This window comes from Sylvia atricapilla, chromosome 9, assembly GCF_009819655.1.
Source record: "Sylvia atricapilla isolate bSylAtr1 chromosome 9, bSylAtr1.pri, whole genome shotgun sequence".
In the NCBI taxonomy this organism is placed as follows: domain Eukaryota; kingdom Metazoa; phylum Chordata; class Aves; order Passeriformes; family Sylviidae; genus Sylvia; species Sylvia atricapilla.
Window position 1 is genome coordinate 22039027 of NC_089148.1, and position 22786 is coordinate 22061812.

Below are 22786 nucleotides of genomic sequence, written 5' to 3' on the forward strand. Positions count from 1 at the left end.
GTGATTGTTGCTTTGTGACTTAGATTTTTTTTCTTCAGCTTTTTGTGTTCCCTCCCTTTCTTTCTGTGGTGTTTGAGGAAGGAGAGAGAAGCGACTCAGTACAATTCCATGTACTCTTGATTTGCCGTTCTTCAGCCTGGAGAGAGATCTCCAGCCTCCACATATCCTAAGGTCAGGCAGGATGAAGAGAATGTGGCACTGGCATTCTGGATACCTGGACTTCAGGAAAAGCACCCTTGAGGGTGTGCACTATTCTGTGTCCCTGCTGAGAACTAATTAGCCTTTTGCTTTCCCCACTCTTGCTAGGGATTTCTTTAATATCACTGTAAAAGTATCTGTAAGTCTGGTTGTGCTCTCTGTGCCTGTAGCTCCTCAGACCCTGTAGCTGGAACATATTGACTTCGTGGCAGCCAAGTATTTACACTCTTTGAACAGTAGAGGGAAGGAACTGCAGGAAGGTGACTCAATCAGCTCTGTTTTTGGAATTAACCATTGCTTTATTCCTGCCATTTCTGTTGCTTTTTGGGAATGGCTGCCTTTCCCACACAGCTTCGAGTAAGAAGATGTGCAAAAGAAAAGCTAGTAACTTTTTGCTTGCACAAAAGGAGGAGAGTCTGAAAGGGAAAAAGTGACCGGATCTCACAGGCAGTTAAAATTTTGTGGCTCCTTCCCTTTGTAGGGGAAGATTCTCATTCCTATGTGGGTTGACTTACCAACTCATTTTCAGAAAGAGTTATAAAATGCAAATATTTATGAATCACTGTATATATTATAATCTTACTTCAAAAACAAACATTGCTTTGTACTGCGGCTCCTGTGTGCTGTGAGTTGAAAGATTTTCCAGCATTTATACCATTTTGAGCAATAAGCTGCGGGGAAGAAGCTGCTAGTCAGACTGGGATGCAGTGTCTCCTGGAGCATTTATGCTCCTGGCAAGTTGTCATCTCCTTTCAACAAATGTTAGTAAAAGTATTCAAATTAGTATTAAAACTGGGTATTTTCTGATATTTAACTTCTATTTAGGCAGATGTCATAGCCAAACAGGTGATAGCATTCTTGTTAAATGTGGCTTGTAAGGTCTGGCTGGGGTTTGTGTTTTGCAGGTAGGAGCTTCCTTCTGTGTGGCCCCTGGGGTGGCTTTTCTGCTGTGGCTGGGTGTGGAGGGCAGGCTGTGGGGACACAAGTGTCTGCTGTGTGCTGAGGTGGCCTTAAAGCAGCTGGGACGGGATGAAAAAAGGGCACAAGACCAACGGGACAGTGGAGGTTTAGAATTCTGGTTCCTGTGCAGTGAGCCCCCAAGACAGGGAAGGGAGTGCTTTGTGTTTTTAGGAAGGCATGGTCTTGTAATCAGGATGGACGGGATCCCTTCTGGGTGTGCGTCTGTGCCTGAGTGAGGTGATGCCTGGCCAGGTGGTGATGGTGACAGGGCAAGCCCTGTGCCTCCACTGCTGCCCCTTGCAGCCCTCCTGGCAAACCATCCTGCTGGGCAGCACTGGGCAGGGGACTCTCCTCTTCTTGGGTGTATTGGAAAACCTTCTGAGAAAAAAATCAGTGGTATTGATTTTGAGAGAAAGCAACTTGTGATCCAATATATTGGCAACTGGTAGGGAAAAAAGACTGCTGCCATAAAATTATGCAATTAATATCTCTTTGCATGATGAATTCTGGTGCCTTTTCTTCATTATATTTCTTCTTATAAGAGGTTAAATAATTATTGAGACTAGATAAAAGAGTAGCCTGGCTGCAAGGAGCTGCTTTGTGTCTGAAGCAATTGCTTAAATAGTTGTATACAAGTACTAATGTTTTCCATGAAGCCTGAGGACTTCAGGAACTGGGTTAGTTACAAAGATTAAGACCAGTCCTGATAGATGGGTGCAATGTCCTTTATCAAAATACAACACAAAAGTAAGAGAGAGTAAATCAAAAGGTATGGAGGAAGCAGATTCTTTCATTGTGGAAAATATCTGGAGCATTAATCACTTCTTTTGCTAGAGAGATGCAAACATAAGAAAGGAGATTATTTCCTTCCAAATTACAGTACACAATGTTTTTTAAGACAGATACTAATCCCTGTGCAGAACAGTAGGCCCTGGTCTCCAAGCTGAAAATTATTATGCCCGTCTCTATTTATGATTAAGCTCATATAAATCAGTATATAAATGCATTATTGGAGTTAAGTTATATAATATGCATATGCCTCTAATACTAATATGTTATATATGTCTGCTACATACAGCTGCATGACACAGAGTATTTATTAAAAATTGAGCAATTGTACATTCCTGAAATTGCAGATTTTTACTCAACTGCTTGTGAGCCTTGGGGTATGCAACAGCTGTTTATCATTGTACTCTGGTGAAACCCTGATAAAAATGAAACTGCTGCAAAGAAATGTGGACTTAGAGTGGGAAACTAAAATTTCAGGTGCTAATACACTTCTGCATCTCAAAAATTGACTTATGCCTTTGCTTATTTTCAAAGAGTTCCCCTATAAAATAGCAAAGAATGCAGTCTCTGTATGCTCAGTAAGGCAGAGATAGTAGAAACAGATTTTTTTTTTTAAGGCAATATAATATATATTGAATATAATTTTATGTATTTAGGATGCTTCTCAGCATGGTTTTAATTGCTCTCATGTGTTTCCTCAAAAAGTCAGACTTCTTAAAGAAAAAATGAAACAAAAGTTTAAATTTCAAGATCCAGCCGTGGTCAGAGATGATGATGAGGAGCAATAAATTGGTGAGTAACAGCTTTTTAACACTTTTTTTCCCCTGTGACAGATCATAAATACTTACTGTTTTTGAAAAAAAAAAAAAAAAAAGGGTAAAATTCTACTAAAAATTAAAATCTTTGCTGAAAGGTTATGAAATGGACTGCAAAGACATTTTGTTTGATTACATTTCTAACCATTTAGCTTTTGGGGAAAAGACTAAGCACAATAAAATTGTCACTCTTTTGAGCAGTCTTACAGGTAATAAGTAAACAGAAGAAGGCAACTGTCTTCCCTCATTACAGTCATCAGGGTTTTTTCTTGGAATATAGATAATACAATAAGGAGTTTCTTTGTGAGTCATTGGAGAGAATAATCCACAGGCAAAACAACAGACACATGCTTTCTGAAACAGGATGGTTGTTATGGCTTGCTGGGAGTGTGGTTTATTGTTAAATACTGTAGTACCCCTTCACTTTTACCAGACCTGACAACTTCACAGGTGTGGGTATGAACAAAGACCTAAAACTCATCAGTTATGAAGTACAGAAAATGGAGCAATTTTTGTGGCACGATCCAAAATCTTTTCCTTCAGCCATCATGTGGTGTCTCTTTTTTTTCCTTAAGCCAGACTCCTGAATGATGAGAGCTGGGTTTGTGCTTCATCATTTTCTCTAACAGGAGCAGGGAAGCACAATGTGTTTTATTTCATGTTATTAACTGGGCCATCACTGGGTTGCTTCGTGATTGCAGGCCTCTTCCTCCTGCCTCATCGTTTTCTGTCATAGTGGTAAAAACATGGTGTTGGTGAAGGAAGCAACCAGACATCAGGAAGGGATGTAAAGGCTGTAAGTTGCAGTCAGGCAGGAGGATCTGTAAACATCTCCTGCTCCCCTTTGCAGATATCTCTATAATTCGCAGGCACTTGGAGCTGATATGAGAAGGCAGTAAAATTTCAAATAGAAAGGACTGTTGGCAGTTGCTGCAAATTACTGCACATGCATTCACAAGTGAGAATACTCCTCTCTGCACAGCAGCATTCAATGCCACGTGTCCTTCTGTCTTGCAAGCTCTTATGTACCTGTGTAGGAGTGCTGGAGTAGACTCAACCAAATGAAGGTTTCCAAGAACTGCTCTGGTGATCCATGTGCTGCCAAAGGCACAGCTTGCAGTGAGCTTTGTTTGAAAATGCATATTCCTAGAAAAATATCTAGAAAGAATTAATGTCAGGATTGTAGTAATGAATGAAATGGGAGAGTCACCACCTTTGTATGTTTGAAATGTGAGGACATTACACATCTGGAACCAGAAACAGGTAAAGTCCTTCTATCAGCATTCGCCCTCATCACTCCACAATTGCAATGTTTTGTAAGGGAAGCTGAGCGTGTATTCTGCATTTGAAAACCAAATGGTAAAAGTACGGATTATCCAAGCCTTCAGTGGACTGTCGATTTCTAAAAATGGCCCCGAATTTTAGCTATATTTAGGGCGGCATCTCAGCAAGTGCCTGTTTTTTTAAAACAGTTTATACAGCTAAAGTTTTTCTGAATTTCCCAATTAAAACAGCCGGTGTGTATCTTTTCAGGACTTTGACTGCTTGTGTATATTACAGTTTTAATAGCTAAATTCCTTTGCTGAATGGGAATAAGAGACTCAAAATTATTGTGCTGTGTAACTGAAATAAATCACAGTTCCTGGCCTGTGCTCTTGTCGATCCAGAGATGGTCGTAGTGTATCATGATGGAAGAGAAATCCTGACCAATGGTAGAGAAATTCAAATGTTCTGGTCCGGAGGAACATGTCCATAAACAAATATTTCCTAATGGGGTTCATAAAACAATTGGTTCTGAACTGGAGAAGGGTAAAATTGAGCTTTTATGCTTAGTTTTCCTGGGAGTAACTTGTCACAACAGTTAAGAATTGTAAACTGCATGGTTTGTAAAGCCCCTCACTGGGATAAAACACCTGTTGTTTGCATTACAGTGTAACTGTGCTGTATGTACCTGGATATGCTGGCCTGTAGCACCGTGAGTGAAAGGTGATGCTCTCTTGACTTTTGGGAAGTTACTAACCTTTGGACACAAAACTCAGGGATGGAAAAGTATTTCAGGGGAAACAGCTCAGCCTAGTGTTTGGTGACTACCTATTGACTCAAAGCAAGAGAGTGGAAGGTCAATCCCTCTGACAGGGCTTCAGAAATAATACTTAAGGACAGTACCAAAAAGGAGTACTGCTGTGTTGTGTTTAATTGGACAGTTAAAAGATAAGTTGCTAAAGGCTTGAGGACCTAAGAAACATCAAATCCAAAATGAAAGAATTGGTCCAGAACAGCAACACATGATGAGCCATGGTACAAAAGAGACAAGAACCAGTTTTCAATGAGCACCAAAAGCAAAAGCTGCCATTCCAAAAATATATTATTGAAGCTGTTTGCTGGCAGCACACCATAGAGTTTTGCAGCATTGTGTAAGCTTTTAAAGAACAATACTTTTACCTTGGATCATAGACTGAATTACTTTTTTATTGTATCCTCTGGTGCTAACCTCTTTTGCACTTGACTTTTTGAAACTTCTTGCAAGTTTGAACTCCTCCTATCTTCTCGAGTTAATCTTTTTTCCTCTGAATTGCTAAAACCGACATCTCAGCCTCCCAAAATATTATTTAATTCTTCCTTCTGTTTTCCATTAATTCCCTAAAGAAAACCAGAAGAAATTTTGATGTAATCTCTGTATTTCTCTGTACTCAGTAGGCTTTAGGAAAGAACTGGCTGTTGCAACCAGCCCCCAGTCTGTGGGTGGATGGGCAACATTTAGCTCATTTTTTAACTTTTGGATTTTATATTTTTCCTGCGCTGGTTAGAGCATCTTCTGGGGGAGTTTATGGATTTTCTCCCATTAAGCCAGTCCATAGCTTGCATATGTCTCTGTATCCTAATTGTCATTAAATCTAGGCAGTGCCCCTGTTCTAGAATGACATATTGTGTTTAATTTTCCTGCCTTCTTTCAAATAGGAATGACTATATTTGCATGTAATGTGGAAACTTGGACTCAATTATTTAAGAGGTTGGGATTGGGCTGAAGAAGGAAGTAGGACAGTGGTGTTTTAGGAGTGTTGAAAAACCAAGTAATGATATGGACCTTATAGTAAAAGTGTCTTCTTACCTGTAAGGAGACCCTGACTCTGACAGAGGATGGAGTGGTATCCATCATGTTTGCAACAGATTTACGCTTAGATTATTAGAAAGGGAAAGAAGAAATATGTCTGAAAAAATTGTGACTGAGCATGACTAAAGAAATGAATCACTTATGTATAAGACCTAAAATCCCCATTTAAGTATGGTTCTCTTCTGAAAAGCAGATGTCATGTTCTAACAACTTTCTAACCGTTGACCAGAACATAATAACCATTCAATGTTAATATATACTGTGCTCAGCTACTCAAATTTGATTTTTATTTATTTTTTCTGAATGATGCAAAATCTACTAGTCATCACACAGTGGGCTATTTTGTCAGAGGTTTGGAGGAGAGTTATTCCCCATGCAAGTGCACTGTTAACACAAATCTCTTGCAAAAATGCTTTTAGAAAGTGCCAAAGATTTGAGTCTTAATTTTGTAAGTGCCATTTCAGTCACATTTGTGCTTTTCCTACTGTCATTCAGGAGCTCTTTTGTACTAGTTTGTTGAGCATTCCATACCTGTGGTTAGAGATTGAAGGATTTTGATGTTTGAGTTCTCTACATGATGATTTTGATGTTTGAGGTGTTGTTGTTTTTTTTTTTTTTTGTTTGTTTGTTTGGGTTTTTTTTCCTTTTTTTTTTAATGGTCAAAGGCAAATGCATTCCTAGATTAAAAAAAGGAAGAAGAAAGGAGAAAGCCTGTGCCTGTGAGCAGCTTTGGAAACAGGAGATAGAAGGATACTATAGCACTACATACCTTTTCGCTTCCAAATGGAGATGCAATTCCTAATGCAACAAGTGTGGTGGTTTCCTGGTTTGGGTGAGCAACAGGGTCATGTCCCAGGCAGAGTGTGGTGGCAGGAGTGGCTGTGCCACACTGGCCCTGGCCAGCAGCCAAGGGCAGCCCTGCACTCCTCCTCACCCAGGCTTTTACCTCAGCACCTGCATTTTCCCCTGCTGTTTCTGACTAAATGTGCTCAGCCAGGCAATAAAACTGGGACAGGGAGTGGAGCATTTGCAGTGGATACTGAATACATGAAGTGTTTCCTTGTGGGATGAGAGCCTGTGTGTCTGCAAGAAGAGCATTCTGAAGAAGCAAAGTAAACTCAGACTGATACATCCCTTTACATGTTGCAGTCATGGCATAAGTACGACTCCAAGTAAGCTTTTGATGGCCTTAGGAAAGGCAGACTAAGAAAGAAGACTAAAAGAGTTATAAACTACTCACAGTTGTAAATCTTGTGTTTGGTTTTGTTTCTTCTTTTCTGATCAGTACTACCCATGTACTGTGATGTCTGGCAGACCTCTCTTTTCACGTAGCTGACCAATAGAAATAAGTGTCACTATAAGCCATTTAGAGTGAAAGGAGAAAAAAAAAATCCCTTTTGTGTTAAAATAATTCTTCAAAGTACAACCTTAAGAATTATGTATAGCCTTAAGCAAGTCTCATTGCTTGATCAGACTCTGCAAAGAGTGGCTGGGGCAGTTTTCCTGGCCGAGAAATGGAAAAATGATGCTGCGAGTGTTCAGAGAGTCTATCTCCAGCAAAAGAAGGATATAATTCTGAAGGCATGGCATTTTCCTACCTCCATAAATACTTGTGCTTTTTCTGAGGGCGTGAATTCCCTAAGTTGGTGTTTTCCCTATCTTCCCCCTAAAGGATGAGGAGGATGTTTGGAGAAGCAGAGACTTCAGGTGTGACAGTACAGTCAGTTATGCTAGGAATACTGAGGATTGATTTTATGAAAGTTAATTCTTCTTCCTTTCAAGGACTGAAGGTTGTATACAAGGGCATGAGAATATATTGACTGGCTGGGAATGAATGTAGGGTTTAAGGAGTCTGAGCTGCTTTGTGACACATGTCATTTCTGGAAAAATGAGCCGTCCAGAGAAACAGTTTTTCTGCCCTGATGTGCCAAGGAACTTTATATATTGGCAACAGTGATGGAGTGAGAGTGCAGCAAAAGCTAAGCATTGTGAAAGACTTGAATTTTCATGAGGTACATAAGCAAAAGACAGAGCTGTCTGAAACACAGACATAGAAACTGTGCTAATTTAGTGAGTCTAAGCAGCGTGCTCAAGTAGGTGCAGGTGTACCAATAACCAAATCAAGAACAGTTACAGCCCACTCAGTTACATAAATTACCGTAAAGGAAGTTTAGGTATCTTGGGAAGATACAGAGTGTTTTTTGTTGTTGTTCGGGGAGATGGTTTCTTGGTTTGTTTTGTTTTTGATTTCTATTCCTGTTGTTTGTTTTGGGTTTTTTTGTAACTACTAATTTCCTACCAAAAAATGTTTCCTGCTAGAAAAAAATAGAATTTTAGCAGCCTAAGGTCCTATTTCTTAAAAGGGACCTTTTGAAAGTAATCTTTTTAATTCTGCTATCCACAAGTTTGAGAACTATTTCCACCCAATGGTGGCTTGAGCTGCCTCCTTCTTAAGGTTGTAAATCTTGCCCAGCTTCTCAGCACTTTTAACATATAAGGAGAAAGTGACTTGCACTGGTCTCTTACACTGGCAGACAGTTATCTTCGATATGCTTAGACTGTGTTTGATCTCAGGTCCTGGAATGAGTCTTTCTTTCCTGTTCAGGAGTCAAACACCATATACTTTTGCTCAGTCTCCGATTGGAAGATGGCCAATGGCTCTGTCTGTTTGGACAGCTTTAAAAGTATCTGCTTGCAAAGGATGTTCTGCTGAGATTTCTTCTGACCTGCATACCTAAGTCTGCCATTCTTGCCTTCCTTCTGGCAGTGTGGAGGGATGGAGGTGGATGTAGCAGAATGAAAAGGTATGCCTTCCTTGAAGCAAGAGTTAGAAAAAAGCTCTGGAAAAACTTAATTATCAAACAAAAAAACCCCCAAAAACCAAACGCAGCATTTATCACGGTCAGTGTTTTTCAGGGTTATGGTTGGACTACTGTCCTTTGTGCCTGCTAGTGCAGGTTTTTTGCACCTGACTTAAACAATAGGGAATCTAATATCTGGTGGGTTTTTTTTGTTTTTTTTTTTTTTTCTCCTTCCCTGTTGTAAAACATGTAAAATGTAAAACAGGTTAAAATTAAAAGAAAAAGAAAGATAGGTGCACATCGCCTCTGTATTGGTACTGTATGACTATTGAGATGTGGGAAATTTGGGAGCCACAACAGATGAAAGCCTGATATTAGAAGTTTAATTCCTGAATGTTCCTTCTTCATTTCATATTACACTATAAAACATCCATCTCTACTCAGGAAACAGAACATGCATGCAAACTTGGAATATCAAAGTTAATGTTTTTGGCATTATTTTCCTAATACAGGAGCCAAGAGTCCTTTTATTAAAAATGCACGGTGGCTATGCTTCTTTATTTTTGAAGAACAGCACATTACTTGACTGAATACAGAGGTAATCAAAATTCAGTCAAGTAGGATGACTCTGTGAGTTCTGACATCAAAGGGCAATGTGTTTGATTGATATCAGTCAGATGGCAATATTGTTTGAAGAAATGTAGTCAGAAGACTGGCAATTTAAAGGCTGTAAAAAGTTAGGGGAGATGCGAGTGCAGTGTTCCATACTGATTTCCAGTGTACAAGACTGTGTATTAGAGAATTGGAAGTAGCATGGCAATCTTGTCTCTCAGACACAGGCATCGTTTGAAAGGACAGAGAGGAAGAAAATCAAGCTCCTGCTTTTCAGGCAAGACAGTCAGTGAGGCATTAAAGATACAGTAGTAAATAATTGTTTTGTCATTGTGTTCCTTGCTGCATGAGACCACGGTTTGCATTTTGCTTGAAATATATACAGCACATGATATAACTGGGCATTAATAAGCAATGAGCAATCTTTTTTTTTTCTTTGTCATATATTTATTTGTAGAATAGTATTGACTTCACTGTCTGCATACAGAGAACAACAACTCTGTTACAACTCTGTTATGTCTTTCTGACAAATATCAAACATTAGCTGTACAGATACAGTTGTTTTTACTCTATTTCCCAGTCTTTTTTTTTTGCTTGTTTTTTCTTTTTTTTCTTTTTTCTTAATGTAAGTAATGGAACAATGTCCTTTTACAGTAAATGGTTCCTTTGCTGAATATGTCACACAGTCATTATTCCCTGCAGGGTTAAAAACAATGCAGAAAGCTACCTACAGGATTAGAACATTGCCAGCAAAGCAAAGTGAAAAGGAATTATTACATTACTAGAAAACATTTTCCACTGCTGGCAAAAGTACCAAAATTGCATCAAAATGATTATGAAAAATAAATTAGTTGCACAATAAAGCCTTATGATAAAGAATTGTCAAAATAGTCACAGAATATCAGAAGAACTCAAAGTTGAGATAAAAGGGCTAAAGGCTACCAAATAAAGGCTTGATACCATTTGATGTATAAATGCCAAACTAGACATACACAATAACTTGAATTACACTAATCTGGGAAGAAGAAGCAAAGATATTACTGAAGAAATTAATGTATCAAGATTGTTCTTAGAATAAATTAATTCTTATTGCTAACAGAGGCCTAGAAATCCTGGCTTACAACATGGATCTCACTATGCTAGGTATTGCTCAAACAGAAGGTAAAACAATGACCTAATTCCAAAACAAAATATAGAATACAGGAGATACGTGTATTGATACGTAGGTGAGCCAGCATCAGTACTGTAGAGTGTCAGCATGGGTGGTTTCTTTCTTTTTTCTCTTTGAAGAAAGTAAATCAAAGCAGTTTTTAAGGAAACTAGAGATATTTATGGGCTGCTACCACTGGAGCATGAGGAACAGTTAGAAGGAAGTAATATATCTTTGGAAATGTAACAAGTAGAAGACAGACTAAAAATACCTCCATTCCATATTTTTACTTATCAGCTTTCTCTATATATTTTTTTAATTTTTATTTATTTATTTATTTATTTATTTATTTTTCATCATGAAAGGTGAGATTTGGCTCACTGTTAAAGTGATGTTAATTTACAGGCTCACCAAATCATAGAGTGGTTGAGATGGGATGTCTGGAGCCCATCCAGTCCAGCCTCCTGCTAGGACAGGGACAGCCACAGCAGGTTGCTCCAGACTGTAACCAGCTGGGTTTTAAAGATCTCCAGGAAGGGAGACTCCACAACTTCTCAGGGCAACCTCTTCCTATGTCTGATCCCTCCCACTGTAAAAAACCCAAAACCAACCAACCAGATAATTTGTTTATGATTAAGTGAAATTCATTGTATTTCAGCTTATTCATGTTGCTGCTCATCCTTCCACTGGGTACTAAGAGTTTGGCTTGGTGATTTTTGTTCCTTCCCAGTGGGTATTTATAGTCACTGTCTTTGGGTCTAGTTGTGTGAAAACGAAAGGATTTTGAAGAGACAGTCATCTTTATTTTCAGAGAATTTAGTTAATGTTGGAAACTGAAAAACTCAGGAGTTTTGATGTCATGTTCTTCCTTGCTGTGGAAAGCTGCAAACCAAAGAGTGGTTTCTGTTTCTCTTCCTATGTCACTTTAACCTGTTTCCTCACCTGAGGTCTGCAGAGGGGGGCTGTTGTTACAAATATCAGCATTTGCCACTGTGGACAGAGGCACTTTGGGTGCTCAGGCCTGACAAGAGGAGGGTCTGGATGCAGCCTAGTTGCTGCAGTTTCTGAAGCTGGCTGGAAGGGGCTTGGCAAGTGATTGGTGCTGCGTTTCTTTTGGATGGTGCTGCCACTTGAGGTGAGACTTGGCAGCTTGGAGGGAGCAGAAGCCAGCCAGGCATGGATGTTTGTAGCACCCCAGAGTTGCTGGCTCACTTCAAGCACAAAATAGATGGGAATAACTCTTAGTAGCTGCTTTCTGCACAGGCTGGTGCTAATCCACTTTCACTGAGCAATTCAGTACACATCACTTTGGGTAAAAGGCCCCAGAGCTGTCAGTGGAACAAAAATAACCATCATACACAATGACTAACTTCTGAGGCATGTTAGGACTCGCACATTATTCTGTTGCTGTTCAAGAAAAGAGAATCCTTCTTGGAGGTAACATTACCATTTCTAGCTCATAGTAAGCTATGCAGTCTTGCTACTTGTGTAGTTTAGGGATATTTCTTCATAGGAGAATGAAAATACTCTTAGCTTGGATTTTCAGCCAGGCAAAAAGACTGGTGTTGCTGTAAGAGATTTATAGCATGTAAAAAACAGGAACGGGTAACACTGCACACCTGGTTAGTGTTCCATCTTTCAATTCCAATTAAGTGCTAGTAAACCTGTTAACCTAAAGTTTTTGTTAGCTCATTTGTTTGTTTGTTTTTTTAATCAAAAAAGAAAAAAGAAAAAGAAAAAGAGAAAAAGGAAAAAAAAAAAGGAGTTTGGAAACTCCTTTGGATCTCTAAGCATAGTTTTGTTGCCAACAAGCTGGGGGATGTAGGCTGACATGCATCCTGTTTCTAATAGCACACACACTGTTTCTTTATTTAGAGCCTCTTTACCAGTATCAATTAAACCCCAGTTAAATTTGACACATCTTAACCTTGCGTTGGATCCAATTCATTGCTACAGCAGAACCCATATGGCACTGAGACAGTTGCAGGCATCAATTCATTGCTTATGTAGAGTTACTGGCTAAATGCCAAGCAGTAATCACTGCTTTTTGTTAATAGACATGTTTGCTTTTGCAGTCGTTTCTATACACAGTGCTCTAGATTAATTAGAACAAAATCTGTCATCCATCTAAGAAACAACCAGAACTCTTGGGATTTTTTTTTGCCTCAGATTTAAAGAGAAATGAGTTCTGGCTACCAAAGGTGGTGGTGGAGGGGAGTTGTTTATTTTATATACTTTGTTTGTTCTAGAATAACCTTTGTCTATTCTAGAATAACCTTCATCTATTCAACACATAGGTATCTTCTATTTTCTTGCATTTCTGATGTTGCATTTGAGATAAATTTTAACTTGTGATTGTACAGTTTTGGCCTTCCAACCCCAGCTTGATACCTGAATAATTAACTTAGGTGAACTACTGGATATTGAAATCTTCTGGTTAAATCATTAGCAATTTAAGATCAAATTACTTTACATCCAGATGTGATGAATACATATGTGATGCCCTGTGCTAAGCCTGAAATGCACTTGAGAGTATTTTATCATGCTGAAATAGGGCAACACTTTAAAGTTAATTCATTATATAAATATATAATATATATAGAAATATCATAAATTCTCTCACTAGAAATTCTTATATTGGTGCCTACCATCCTCAAAGTAGTTTAAGAAGCAATTTTGGGGCACGTTGTTTAATAAATTGTGTATTTTTTTATCTCCATAAGGATATTTTCGTGGTGTTTTCCTGAGGTCAACTATTTTTGTTTGCATGCATTCACAGTAAATTGTTTTGGTTGCTCTGATTCAAAAGTAAAGCTTTCTAATACCCAGTTTTTCTGTTCATAAATGTGTCACATAGGACCAGATTAAAAATCTACTGAGACTTTCCACTGGATTTATTAGGATTAGATGATGTCCACTGTCCTGAGTAATGACCTCAGACTGCTGATTGTCCAGCTGCTTCTTACTTGGCTGTTTCTTGGTAAGGGTTTGAAATGCCCCCATGTTGAAAGGAACAGACCTAATTGTGTTCAGAAACTAATGGCAATTCCAGTGTTCATTTAAAGTGGCAATGCTGTTTATAAACTCTGAGGTATATCTGTTTATGTAAGTGATTTAATGTGATTTATACCTTAACAGAAGATCCCATTAACTGACTCCCTTACCTCTTCTTTAGTATTCCTGATTTATGCCCCATATATGTTGCATAAGAAAATGTGTGTATATACAGATCTGTCTATCTGTCTATCTATCATAAATAATTTCTCTTTGCATGAAGGGGCAGTAAAAAGACCTCTATTTTATGGAAGTTATAGTATCTTTCAAAACTTTTCCTCATGTTGAGTTAATGTTTTAGTATTCCAGTGCTGTTGGTCCATTGTTCGGAAGTACAGCTTTATCAGCAGAATGTGTGGCAGATGGTTTACATTTGCATTAGCCTTCTGGAAAAGGAATCAGCTCCCACCAACATAAGCTTCATCTTTTCTTTTCAAAATTTACAACAAATTCGTCAGAATGGCATTTTTAGAGGAAAAAACCCAATCCGACTGTCTTTGAGTTTCCTTTTTGAAGAGGAAAAATGAGTCCTGTTCTAATGTCCTCATCTGCATATATATCTTCCATCCCCTCCCCCAGTGTTTGTTAAAATGATTTAAGTATTTCATTATGCAAAATGACTTTTATAAAAAGACCTTCCTTTTTGCCCCACAGTCATTCTTAATTTCGTTTGTCACTTGTTATAGAGTGGAGTTATGTGAAGCTAGGATATATTATTTGTTCTAGTCTGTATTGGATAATTTATTACATTAAGAAACCAATAATTTTCAAATATAATCAGATTTAAGTTTTTAATAAGATTCATCCTCCCATTCACACTTGCTTAATTTAAGGATATTAAATCTGCTCAGGAATGAGCTGCCTCTCAAAGCCTCATGTGCCTATTAAAGGATTTTATTCCTGATGTGTTAATAGGATTTAATTACATTAGCCCTATAGTCCAGAGACACACCACAATTGTTAAACTTGATAAACTGGCCAAATACATGCTAAAAGAGTCATGGCCAGCTCCTCAAAAAGAAAAAAATTACAAGGTGTTAATATTTTAATATGTCTGCCATGTAATTACAGGTTTGCATAATGCTGAAGGTTTAAATTTTGAATGTTTAAAGCATTGTTAATACCTTTTTTCTCACAAAAATTTTAAGTCAAAGCTAATGCAGAAATTAATAAAGCTTTCTATTGAGTGTTTGTATTTGTTTCTTATTTCTGATTTCAAGAGATTAATTTAGATAAACTTTCAGTTTTTCTCTTCTTATGATATCTTCTTGTGTACAGACAAAAGCTGCAGCAAATCATTCTGGAAATTCAGCATACTAAACACTGTCTTGATTTCTTGTTTCCTATTGCTAATTAGGTTAATGGCACAGTGACAGAGGCAGACAACAATGGCTTGGGATATTTTGCAGAGATGTGGCTGGGGAGAGGGAGAGAAAAGAAAGCACCTAGTCGTGTAGTGTATAAATGTCATCAAGACCTTCTTTGGCAGTGCTGGCACGGATCAGGAGGGCTGGCTCCTGTCAGAGTGCTCTGTGCACAGGAGGCAGAGCTTCTGATGGCTATGGCCACACAGAGATGGAGGGAGTGATGGGGTCTGCAGGGAATCACAGCGAAGGAGAAGGAAATTAGCAGTGTGCCATCCGCTTGGACATCTTGCTTCCAAAATTAGATTGATGTGTGTTGTGGCACATTTCCATTGGTAATCACAGACACTCAACATGTATTTTGAGAAGATTTAGGCCCTGAGTTTTTCTCTCACTTGCACGGAGCTAGACTTCGGGCCTCTCAAAACATGGTATAGGCTGCATTTATTTGGAGGAGCTAAACATGTAAAGTAGGCTTTGATTTCAAAAAGAGGAACTTTCTGGCACTTTTCTTTGCCATGATAGCCTTGGAAATGTAAACTGATATAAAGTGGTTTTTGGGTTAGAAAGGAAGTAAAAGCAGGGTTGTGCCTTGCCCGGTAAGCTAGCCCTATGAAAGCTTTAAGGCTTTGTGCCTCAGCCTGCCTGTGCCTCCCAGCCCTAGCTGTGGGCTGCAGAGCTGGGAAGGACAGGAGCAGGCTGGCCCTGGGATGGACCTGCAGGGAGAGGCATAAGAGAGTGAGCATAGGCTCTACATACAGGAGAACTCCATTCTCACCAGTCTTGTTGTTCTAAATAAAACAGGCTTTTTGAAAATCCTGTTACTCTGGGGACTCCAGCTCGTGATTGAAAACATCCAGACCAATACCAAGGTGGGAGACAGATGAGCGGAGCTGCAGCTGAGGTCAGCTCTTGTTAAGGCTTTGGCTAGGCTGCCTTTGGACTATCCCAGACTTGGGAGCTATCCAATGTAGGAACTGACAGGGAGACACTGAGACAAGCTGTAACCCCTAGCTGCCAGACCTTGGTTTCTTGCAGAGAGTGCAGACAAATAAGCAAATAAGCCTGAATAACAGGCAAATAATTATGGTGGTCTTCTTATACTTAAGGTGGGTTCCTCTTTTTTGCTTGAAATGCCTTGTTTGTGTCATTCCTAATTTATGAATAGTCTTTTGAGACAGCATTATGACTTTCACATTTTTACTTTGATAAACTCCTGATAAAAGTTTAGGCTTGGTACCTACTGTTTGAGCAGGATTATTGATTGCATTGTTTGTCTGCATTGGCATATATAAAATCTGTGTTTATTAAAGACAAAAGATATCTTGCTTAAAGATGAGCGCCTGTAAACATGCAGCTCGTCACCATTGATACACATATTCACGTGGGTTTTTTTTTTTTTTTCTTTTTTTTTTTTTTTTTTTTTCTTTTTTTTCTTTTTTTTTCCCCTGCAATACTGTGCTAGGTCTTTCCTAATTTAACTTGGGATTTATAGCTCTGTAGTGTTTTTTTCCAGTTAGGTGCCCATATTTCTTTTCACATGACTCTCCCAGGCATTTAAAGGGATATTAGCTGCCTTGTGTTGCTACTAGAAGCAGAAGCTGAAATGGTAGCTGCCAGCAGGGATTAGCTGAGTGTGCCTTTGTTGTATCAGATACCAAGAGCATGAACACAGCCGTCTGCCAGGTCTGTCGAGGTAGTCACCCTGCTCTGCCTCCCCACTGCTCCTGGGTTTTGTTGCTTGGTTTACAAATGATGAAAATTGAAATGACATAGGAATTGTGTTCCTGTGAAAAACACTGAGATTTTGAAATTCACCTTTGTTCCTCTCCAAAGTTTCTTCTTCTGGACTCTTCACTGAAGCAGGAAGGATGGTTACTCAGTGAAATTGCTGCTTCCAGGGGTTATGGAGCTTGTTCTGGGACACTGGGGCCCTGCCTTGTCAAATGCCAGAGAAATGCTTACATGGAAAAATAGCCTAAAATCACATCTCAGGCTGTAAGCAATGCCAAGGAACTGAAACATGAAAGTTTAATTGCAAAGGAAAAACAAGAGGCCTGAGAGTAGGAGGATGCATTTCACAGGGACTCCCAAAGGAGAACTGATATACAGTTTGAAAAATAATAGCAAGGCTGAAAAAAAAAAATCAATATTCTTGAGCAGGTACAATGATAAAAATTAGGAGGTACTTTCAATAGAGATTAGGATTAGACTTATTACATGAGCAGAAATAGGTAATGGTGCACACTGAAATATAGAAGTGGGATGAGTTTCATAGCATTAAGTGTAAGGTCTTCTGTGCAGGCATGACAGGGAGACATTTGTGATAAGACATTATGGCCCCAAAGGAAAGATTCCTCTAGGCTGAGGCAGGTGGAAAAGATCCAAACATCCTCACACCCTCCAGACATACATCCTATCCTTGCAAAATGTAGCCTGGCTTGGGAAAACCCAGCAACCTGACATACTCTGCTGGTAGGGTCTATTGGCAAGCACTGCAGTCTTTAACACAGTTTTGAATTTATTCTGCACATCCTTTTTATATCTACTGATGCTTCTCTCTCATGCCTCCTATGTTGGTGGGGAGGAGTATCTATTTGCACTTGAGATGCTATTGTTATTCTCATGGTCTGTATCACTCACACTTTTCCTCTCATATTATACTGACAAGATCATTTTACCTGTCTCTCATCCTTTCAGTGCTTCTTTTTTAATTGGCTTGCCAGGCTCCAGCCTGCATGTCCTGCATGTCTGGCTCTTTCTATGTCTCTTTGTTCAGGCTTCTTGTAGGACCTTAGTGGAGTACAGTAGGAAATTCACATTTCAACTGTTTTCTCAACATCTCTCCTTGCCATTCCCTGCACCTATCCAGCCTGTCTGGCATGTTTTCTAGTTTGTGATGCATTCGTTTGTTTTTTTCTTTTTTCCTGAATAAATTCAGCTGTGGTTTGGAATCCTTTCCACCTTTTTCTTCAAAGTGGGAACCACCTGGTGCTCTGTTTGGCATGTCTCGCACAGGATATGGGTGAGAGTAGGCTCAAGGGAAGCTCCCTGCATCTTGTGCTATTGGGTGCCAGGTCAAGGTCGAGTAGGAGTTGCTGCTTCTGCCTCTTCCTCCCACCATGTTTGTCACTGGTAAGCCTTGGCTTCTCTTGCAGTTGCTCCTGAATTCTCATCCTTCTCCTTTTCTTGCAGACTTAAATTGGGACTGAGGAAAAGGTCACATTAATAACAAAAGTATTAATTTCTAGGCATCCAGAATAGTTCAATTCAGTGCTACCAGGCATTGTGTCGTCTTGCTTGTGTGGTTCATGAACTACATACTAATTTTCTTTATATTTAATTACCATCGAATGCCTCCTGTGCTTCAGGGTACAAGCCATCTTCTGAACTAATTAGGACTTTTTCTCTGAACAGGCTATTTCTTACAAGTCTACAAAGGGTTTCTTGTGCTTTCCTTTGAAGCATGTGGTAACCGGCCTCTGCCAGCAGTAAATGGATTGCTGGACACTGCTCCCAAAGTTCCTCTGTTATTAAATCCACAAATTTACACAAAGCAAACTTAATAAGTGTAGAGCGGGCTTGGATCAAATCTTTGGAATGCAGATATAATGGAGTGCATATTAGGCAAGCTACTGTGCTTAAAAGAAAATAAATATATTTTGTCTTAGGACAATTACACATTCTTTCATGATAGGAGTGCACTCCGTGTTAACTCCTTCTAGTCCAGGCTTTATCAGACAAATCTCCTTTGTCATTATGTAAGGGCTAGGCAGACATTAGAATTTCATCTTCTGTACTGCTTGGTCAGTGATTAAATCAGTGCATGCTGCATGCAAAAAGTGCTGCAGCAATGTTAAATATTATTATCGACTATGCATATAGCAGTCAATACCAACATATTGTGTTTCGACTGCAAAAATGATCGTCTTAATTAGCTAATTATTTTTAGTCTGATTTCTCAACAAAATGCTCTTTCTATCTGACTGTTCTCCCTCTCCCCTGTCTCTGTAACTTGTGGACCTGTTTGGGTCAGACAATGTCAGTCTGGTTTGACTGAGGGTGGAGATTTCAAAGGCATGAAGTCCTTTTGTGTTTACATAGGGCATCTGGAAACCTTCGAAACCTTCCTGATACATCAGTGAGGGCAGCACTGGGTTAAACCAGATCAGACACTAGAGCCGCCTGCAGGCACTCACCTTAGGAAGAGATGTGTGCAGGAGTGAGGCTTTACTCGTGCTGTTACTCAACAATTTAGAGGATTTTATCAAAACTTCAGCTTTTCATTTAAGAAGATATGATGTGTTCTCTGTTTTCTCTTGAGTAGCTGAAATGCTGAGATCATGTGAAGAGCCAAGTCGTGGTTACCACCTGCTCAAAAGTGAAAACTTCATATTATTTTTCTTTCCTTTGTAGATCCATTTTTCTTTCCTTTGTATTATCCATTTCAATAAATGAACGAAACATGCTTGGTTGCTGTCTTTCTAGTCAGTCTTTCAGAAAGAATAAGAGCCATTTTATGTGCTTATTTACAGTTTGTGATGTAAATGACAAAAAGCTGCCTCCATGTGCAGGACTCCCCTTTGGGGCGGGTCATACCAGGCTTTGCACAGCAGTCACTTTCTACTAGGAGCTACATCTCCAAAGCCTTTTTACAGACATAAAACCGTCTCATTTTCTGAAGTTGGGTCATGTCCAAGCATATGAGCTTCTTCAAGCATGAAATTCCACTTGACCCCATTAAGATTTCCTTGGCATCAGATATGTACACCACAGAGTGGATAATGTTCATAACTCATTTCACATTACCCCCGGGTAGTGCCAGTGGAGAAATCCTGTCTAGTCTAATGCAATCAAAGCTGTGAATATGAGGAAATTGAAACATCTGGCCAAGTTCCTCTGTTGCGGCCCAGGAGGTGTGACAGGAGAGATTCAGGTCAGAAAGAGGGGGGACAAAGGCATCTCTCTAGGGATGCATGCACTGCAGAGGACAGATGTCCCAGCAGTGTCACCAGCAGCACCAAGGGGTGCCTTGGCTGTGCGTGTCACCTCAGCTAATTTCTTATACTTACACTGAAGTTCAGAGGTACAACTACAGTTCATGTAAACTTGCCTAAGCTAACTGGTGGGGACCTGCACACAAATAGGGAGATGCTGTGGGCAGGAGGAGCTTTTCTGGACTAGATGGATATTGGAGTCCACTCAAACACTCCAGTGCTGTGGAGGGGAGTGGCTCATGGACTGGGGTGGGTATTGCATGCTGAGGTAGCCCAAGGGTAGGGGCTGATGCCACGAAGGCATGTTTAAATCCTTACAGATACTATTTTTATTACACTTGAAAATTTATCTTCTTTTGATTTAGTGCCAAATTCTAAGCTTGGTCTTGGCCCCTCAGTTTTGAAGTGCTGGATGTGAGATTCACCAGACTGGTTTCTTACTAAAGGAACAGATATTTTGTTAGAAGTCTCCAGAACACACTGCTCATGCCTGTCAGGGATGTTTTTGCCTTGGTGTTTTTGCCTGTGCTGAGATATTCTCCTAATGCTCTTGTGGATATTATCCTTATATTAATAAATATTTTTGTATTCTTTAGTTAGAATTTTCCTATACAATATGTAGAGTTTTACTCTTTCATAGCTTATTTTTAAAGGATGAGGCATTGTTCTTTGCCTGCAAGCACTGAAACCTAGAGCCCTGCCATTTCTTTCTCCATAATTAGATACCCTTGCCAGAGTTTCAGGTATTGTGATAAGACACAGTTCCTTCTGAAACTGCTGAAACTTACTGTATGTGTTGAAAAGGACAGGAGGGAGAAGGGAAAATGGTGATATCAGACTTCAGCTTTTAAAACCAGGACATTTTTTACTGGATATCTCCTGAAGTGATGCTTTAACAGGGATTGATGACTAGAAATTTCTAGTCTTTACATTTTCTAGCTCAGTGGGCTTCAGTACAGAGGAGACCACAAACTTGTTCTCGCACAAGAGTGATGATGGACAGACTAGAAAAAGATATAGTTAGTAAAATTGTCCCTCATCCAGGTTTCAGGGAATAATACTTCTACCATTATTGCTCAGCAAAAGTCACATTAGCTTGGCTGGATGTGATAGCTTAGCTGTATTGCCTTAATTAAAGCAGTTAAACTGTTTATTCACAAAGTGCCAGTGTGTCTAGGATATGTGTTTGGAAAGAATGAAAATCAGCTTTCCACAGAGGATGCTTTCTTTTTGAAGGATGTTTATAGCCTGGTCCCCAGGTATTCTTCCTTTCTGAACACATCCAATTTTTTCAGTTATCACTGGCCGTTCACCATGATGATTGATAATAGCACAAAAACAAATAGTTATTTAACCATTATAAAAAAAAAGCCTTTCAAAACAAGCCTTGAAGAATGGCTCGCTTTGTACAAGTAGGATTTTGCTGGGCTGTCTGAATCAAAATTAACCTGCTTCCTTCTGTGTCAGGGAGGACATAATGGATGGCTCTCAGGGCTGGCAGGTTACTCCTGCCTGTCTGCCTAAAGTTACTCCTTCTAATGTAGGCCAAGTTGACACAACTTGAAATTTACCCTCAGGCAACATTCAGGACCATATTTGATGATTTTTGGGCTCAATCCTACTCTCTCTGGGCATATGTTCTCACTATAAAAATATGCTCCCCTTCCCTGACTTGACACTAATTGCTCAGCCAAGAAGTGAAGGATTCTGATACTGAGTTAAGCACGTTCTCAAAGACATCATTCTTCAGCACAAAAATCAGAGGCAGGTAACATATACTTAGCTACACTTCCAGTGCAGCAGTATACTTTAAACACATACTGAGGTGCTGTCCTGAGGAAGGATACCTTCTGGGTCCACTCTGTGACCTGTCATTTCTTACCTAGAGTTCACTTGTCCAAAATGAGGAGGCAACATGCAGGGATGCCCATGGCATCTACAACTTTTCCACAACATCAGGAACAAGGAGAAGTCTAAGGTCATCAGTGGGGCACTTTCTGGAACAAGTAACATTCCCTTTTATCCTCTCTGCCTCTCCTGGGGGGTTTCTCTTGTTTCACTTCCCCTTGTGTTAGCTAGCTGGAGCCTTGGGGCTGCCACATAATGTCTGGAACCTTTCTTCGGTGTTTTTATTTAAAGCCTCCAAAATTTACAAACAGAAAACTAACTCTGCATAGACAACTAGCCAGCCCCATGCTGCATGGTTACTAGCTGCACCACAAGGAGGAGGGAATGTGGGAGCCAATGCCTGGAGAAATGTTTTAAAAATATCTCTAACTTTTTTTTTTTTTTTTTTTTTTTTTTTTTTTAACTTTGGCTTTCACTCTTTGTTTTTAGACTGTGATTTTGACATGTACATTTGGCTGTCCTGAAATGTGTGTGACTCCTTGAATGCTCTGTAGCAAAGATGTGCTTTTGTTTCTGGCCACCTCCCTAACTTCAGTTCTACCACCTTTCTCAGTGGGGAGACTATTTTCTCTCGTTTCCTGAGGCAAAGTGTCAGCACCATATGTCCAAGAGGCAAATCCTTGGGGTCCTCCCTCTAAGTACCTGCTTTGTGATGCTTTTCTTAACTGTAACTAGCTACTTCAAATTACTAAAATGAAACCTGATTGCCTGTTTTTAACACATTAAGTGCTAACTGTGTTGACCCCATATTATTTGATCTCCTCTATCAGGACTAGCAAGTCAAGTACCCTATAGAAGGCTAAGTATATTGCCCCTCTCAATGAAACTTGTATTTTTCTTACGAAAGGTAACAACTTCTTGAAGAGTTCTATTCTTTTCCATAAACCCAGATTGTTTGATATCTCACCACCTTTCATCACTTTTTTTTTTGCTGCATTCTGTATCAAATGCCTCATTATTTTCCTCTGGTTTCGGGTAGGGCTGAGAAGTCTACAATTATCCAGATTGTCTCATTTACCCCTGTCA